At 44.1% G+C, this 6043-nt stretch overlaps 1 protein-coding gene across 2 annotated transcripts in view; it reads right to left on the bottom strand.

The window, feature by feature from the left end:
• The window catches only part of TMTC1 (transmembrane O-mannosyltransferase targeting cadherins 1), a 167461-nt gene that overhangs the window by 140347 nt on the left and 21071 nt on the right, over positions 1–6043 (bottom strand). The window lies entirely within an intron of this gene.

The raw sequence follows: 6043 nt of genomic DNA on the forward strand, positions 1-6043 counted from the left end.
TCCCAAGCTATAGCAATTCCCTTAGTGCACAACAGTCATCACTTACAAGAGCACTAGTTAAGTGTTGGCATTCCAAGCAGGTTATTGCTTTCCAGCATGGTTAGGAACAGAAAACAGAAATCACAATTAGGCTGGGAAGCAGTAGCACCTCTGAAGTAGCAAAGATGCCAGGGCAGAAATTTCTAGTGAAACCCTAGAAAGGGTGGTTTGACGATCATTCCTGTGTTAAGAATAGCAAAAGCATCATTCACACAGCTTTAGATTTGTCTCTACAAATGGCCTTGAAAAATTTTTAAAAAGCTATACAATGGCAATTTACAAACTGAAAAAACAGGTGTCATTTTACCTAGATCTTGAACAAAAGAGGGTTTGTCTTCAAAATTATTCTTGAGTAGCATCTCAGCAAGAGCAATGCAGGGAAGGAAACAAACAGCTCAAAGAACTCTTCAGCAGCCATCAAGTAGTCCTCTTCTGAGTGCAGAGAGAAAGAGCTAAGATGTGATTAAGAACCCAGCTAGGACAGCCACTCATCAAGCAGAGAAAATGACGCTAACAGAAATCTAGTCAAAGTTATTAGACCTAATGAAGATAGTATTTCAAACTGGGTGCAAGAGTTTTCTACCAAATTTGAAGTAAGTTTGGTCATCTTTTAGCTTGAGCTGCAGACCATAAAGGAAGGGCTATTTTAATTAATGCAAAGCAAACGAGGTAAAAAAAAAAAAAAAAAAAAAAAAAAAGAAGAAGGAACAAAAAACCCCAATTCTAGTGAGTGAAAAAGAATACAGGTCTCTGCCTTACCCCCTGTATTTTTTTCTTTAAATCTGAGCAACAATAAATGAGAAAGCCCAGGAAAGCAGTCAGAAACAGAGCAAGTAAATGCAGAGAAATGCCTTTAGCTAACCAGCAGCAGTCAGAGCACTTCATTTTCATGGACTCTAAAGACTACTGACAGGGATGCTCCTGTGAGGAAGAAGGTTGGTGGAAAGCTGAGCCTTGTAGGTAAAAGACAACAAAAGAAAATTAAGGGTGACATTGGTGCAAGAGGAATAGGATGCCAGATGAGAGAAAATCCCCAGGAATTGGTAGATGTTAAATAGAGACAAAACACCGCTGAAGCAAGCAGCAAACATAGGTGTGACTGGATTCACCTCAGCCAAGTCTTCCAGGGGAATCTGCTTGGACCTTTTAGTAAACTCTTCCCCTCATAATAAAAGGCTTTTAATTCAAGAGACAGAAATTTTTTTGAGTCTCAAGGACTGAGAAAATGCTGTGCCTAGGCAGAAGTCCTACCTGTTTTGTACACTCCTCCTTGGCAGATGCTCACCTACTGGGCTCAGCTGCAAGCAGTGCAGCAGCACAGACCCCCAAGCCAGGTCTGTGTCCTCCCTCCCAGGGCAGGGAGCTTGCCCCAACCCTTCCCAGGAGTCCTGTCCTCCTTCCAAGGAGTGCAAACGACCCTGTCAGTCCCCTTACAGAGAAAACAGCCCAAACCTACAAGCAAAAACAGACACCTGGTACAAAAATTACATTCAGGGGAGCAGGGGGACAGGACTTCTTGTGCACCTGGAACTGGGGAAAAAAACAAGTTTTGAGGCACACACACACCCTCTCCCAGAGGTGAAACGGCAGCAAGGAACTCTGCTCTGTCTCAGAAGAAAATCTTGCATGCCTGGAAATGTACCTGTATATTCCAACTATAATACAACCAGTCTAATAAAAGCAACTGCCTCTCTTCACAAGCTCCGCCTCGCCCAATGTGGCTACACCAGTACTACATCAATTTCATGGCAGGTATCACAGTCTCAGTATGGAGAGTGATTGCTATAGTGAGGGTAGAAATATTACAATAAACTGTACAGGAGAAATACTGGCACAACCTTAAATATTGTGATATTGCCCTAATATAGATGTACAGAGTGAAGAAAATACTTGTGCACTGTGCATTTAACCTGACACATTATAGCTCCACTATATTACCCTGTGATGTCAAACTGTAATATAACATTAAATCAAGAACAAATAAAATCTAAGGTCTTTTTATCTTCCCTGGGTTGTTTTGGTTTTCTTAAGCTCCTTGTCCTTGAAACTCATGCCACTGATACAGCTGAAAAAAACAGAAGGATCAGCTGCAAGCAACTAGATAGATCAGAAGGTTGGCAGTGACTTACTGAACTAATTCTCTCTTTGGCTATGTATTAACATCTAACCCAAGCTCAGAGTCACTTAAGGCTTTGATCCAAAGCCACTGGTAGTCTTACATTAGGCCCTTGGTGCCCACACAGAACACTGAACTGTTGCTGAAGGGTCCTGTTTGCCTCCTAAGCGTGTATGTACTCGAGCCATCCATGGCTAGCAGCCTCAGTGGGCTGACCTGGATGGCCACCTGTTCTGCAGTCAGCAGCTGAGCACAGCCTGGACTTTTTAATTTATTTTTTTTCCCTGCCAGAGTACTAGTAGGATGGCTCTGTGCAGAAATTATGTACCTATATCTCTTCTGGTGGAAGAGTTGTGTTCCCTTTTACACCTTGCCTCCCCGGCTTCTCTCCTCCTGGGCCACCAGAGCCACGCAGCAGCAACTGGAGTGGACATTCTTACACCCCTCCCACAGGGCCATGCAACTTCCCAGTGAACAGTCACTTCCACCTCCTTCGAGGAAGAGCAGGTATCTCCTGGGCTTCTCTGCCCACTGTCACCCTCCTGAGTCTCTGTCAAGGCTACATGGCCTAGACTTGTTCACTACCTTCCTTTTTGCCCCATCTTCTGTCCCTGGTGAGCTGTTACTGGAGGCACCTCCCCCACCAGCACCTGCCTGGGCAGTGCCCTCCACCCCACCACCAAAGGGGCTGAGCAGGCTGGCCTTTCCCTTCTCCGCCACCTGCCAAACCAGGAGGCTGATCTCCAATTCAGAGTCCTTAAATCTTGGCATCGGGGTTTTCTGAAAGGCTTTGTTCTCACCAGTTCCTACCACTGCACACCTTCGGGCTAAGTCCACTCTGTTGCCGACTACCTCAAACCTCCATCACCTGTTTGTTTCCGGGCTGAAAAATCTATCTACATGGGGATTTGGCAGACAAGAGAAAGAGGGAAGGAGACAGCATCAACGATTGCAGCTCCTGCTATAACGGTTGAGAAACATTTATGCAAAACCACTGGAACCAAGGGAATAAATGATTCACTGAACTTCTGCTAGCAGAGACACGGTGTAAGACAGAAAGACCCAGTTTAAATATAAAAACCTGAGTGAATTACAGAATTGGCAGTTCATTTTGCACTCCCCCCCTCCCCCCCTTCATCTTAACATTTGATAGGGAACACACCAAGAAATAGTATATCCTGACTCCAAAAAGCCACCTTCTTTAGAAAGAAGTATACTGAAACACTTCTTGGAGAAGAAAATAGCAGGTAAACATCTCTGAGTGACATCAACTGGAGAAGAGAGCATGAATTAAGTTTTTCCTAAGGACTGAGCAAAACTATTGCCTACCACCTGAAGTCCTGTGCAGATGAGGAGTTGTGCTAGACCTGTCACCTAACAGTTATTCACATGTAATAGGAATGTTTCTGAACCAACAGTTTTAACATTCCTTTATTGAAGTCAAGAGAAAAGGTGAGAGAAGTTCAAAGATGCAAAGCAAACATTTAATTCAACAGTCCATGCGCAGGCTTTTTTCCCTCTTCTGATGTTAACGCACATAAAACAATGCAGCAGTTCTGTGAATATTTTAAGTTTTGCTTAATAGTTCCAGTAACATGGGCCACTCTTATTTTCCTCTGATCATTCATACTGACAGATCCAGTGTGAATAATGTCAAATACTTGAGCACTTTTCACTCCTTGGCTCCAGAGCATTTGCCTACTGGAATGAGGACTGTCACTTAAGATTTCCAGTTCATCAGGGACACTGAACTACTGTTACAAAATTTCAGCAATGTCTGTTTAAGATTTTTTTGACAGTCGGGTGATGAATTTTTTTAATTGAGATCGTTTCAGGCATACGTAGCATCTATGTAGGATATGTTTAGCCTAATGAAAAGTCCAGAGGGGATCATGAGTCCTTCTTACTTTCACAGCCACAAAGGACAGAAAAAGTTTCTGCAGATTGGCGGATCTGTAGATACAAATTTCAGCCCACCCTTCACATCTGTTCTGTACATGCAGTTTGGATATCTCCCAGATTTTTAATCTTAGTACAGCAAGGCTCAAAACAAGCCTTTCCAGATGAAAGTTTCATGCAAGAGAAGCAGAGCCACTAGGCTACTATTAAAAAGCCTTGGATTTGACCAAATTAGCACAAGAAAAGAAATAAAATTAAATAAGCAAATAAAAAAATAAAATAGACCAGAATACTTTGGTCCCCCCTTCCTCAGCAAGACCCTGCAAAGCACATGCCACACAGTTTTCTCAAGTATCCTAAGTGGATACAGTAAATTCTAACAAAAGTATTAACGAACAACATTCATTTCAATTTTGTTAGAAGTCTATTTCTGTCAAGCATTTTACAAGCATCAGGGTAAATCCTTTTTCCTTCTGCAGAAGCTGCAGCGCAACAACCTCTGGCTGGGCAAGGCAGGGTGGATGGCTTGGGCAGGCAGAGTACAGCTCAACCACAGGCTCAGCATCACTTGGCACAAGCTCTCTGAAGCCTCTTTGGAAGTGCTGGGAGTTTGGAGGATCCACTCCACCCAGATCTTAACATCTTCCTCTGGCACCCTACTGGTAGAAATAAAATGGGAAGAATGTGGAAACTGGAGAGCTGGGAGGATATTTGGAACGCAGTGGAAATAATCTTCCTCTGCAGCCAGGGAAGATAAACGATTCCTTCCCTATTACAAATGCAATGCCAAGTGGTGAACAAATGACTCTGCCTTTGACCCTATGTCTTAGCTGTATGGTTATTATAAGCACTTGAGGGTAAAATTTTGCTCACAAAAGTCAGTCTCACTGATTTCCAAAAAGGATTAGATGGAGACAGCACTTCATCCTTTTTTTCCTAACTGCCCCACCCCCCTTAAATAGCAAGGGCAAAACCGGTTCAGAGTCAAGACATATAAATGGGAACTAAAGCATTCAGTTTCCATTCCGTTATTAAAGTTTAAGATTCTCCTGCTAATTAGCATAATGTAACCGCAAAACCTGATCCAGGAGGCCAAGCCTGGTTCCAGCACTGCATGTGGTGTGGTCAGTGGCGATACACGCAGGTTCGCTCACCTCTCAGGTTACCCCCACATGTATCACCAGAGTAATGAATGAATCAGACAGCTCCCCAAACGGCAACAGTTTGGCTGGCACCTGATGGAGAAGGCACTCCGCGTGCACAAAGCCGGCTCTGCCTGTGGCTGCCGACACCCCCTCCGCTCTCTACAGAAATCTGCTGAGTGCCCCTTCGCGGAGCAGGTACAAAATGTGTCCTTAACGATCTGGTATACAAGGGTCTGTGCTGTTCAGTTTTGCTCTGTCAGGGCTATGCCACCCATGCGCATCCAGCCCTGCTTCGCCAGCGCGCCAATGCCGATGGCTCTCAGCTCCAAGCCCGCCCTTACAACTGAAGGGCAGCAAGTGCTCCGTGGGAGTGCCAAAGGGATGCTGCATTCCCCAAAACTGCCCTTGCTTCACAGAAACACACGATTTCCACGCAGTTCATGAAATGTTAATGTCAGGTATTTTAACGAATAATAGAATAATTACTCAATTAGCAGGGTCAACCAGATTGCAGTAACACCTCCTCCCAGCACGCTTACCACTGTACATAGTTTGTTCCTTATGCCAGCCATAGGTTTGTAACAAGCACCTACCGAGCACCTACGGACAGGGCCCTAGTGCTAAACATCACCCAGCGACCCTAGTTCTTCAGTACAGTTCCCTGCAAACACCCATCTCATTATTAGTTACTAAACCGTGGTAAACATTCACCATCATTAACGTTTCATTAGAATAAATTAAAACGAGAACAAGCTAACAGAAAGTATGACAAACCGTATGAACTGTACCTAAACTGATCTGCTACAAACTACTCTCCTCGGGGAGAGAGAGAGAGGCGTCTGTT

The sequence above is a fragment of the Falco punctatus genome (assembly GCF_963210335.1).
Source record: "Falco punctatus genome assembly, chromosome: 6".
In the NCBI taxonomy this organism is placed as follows: Eukaryota; Metazoa; Chordata; class Aves; order Falconiformes; family Falconidae; genus Falco; species Falco punctatus.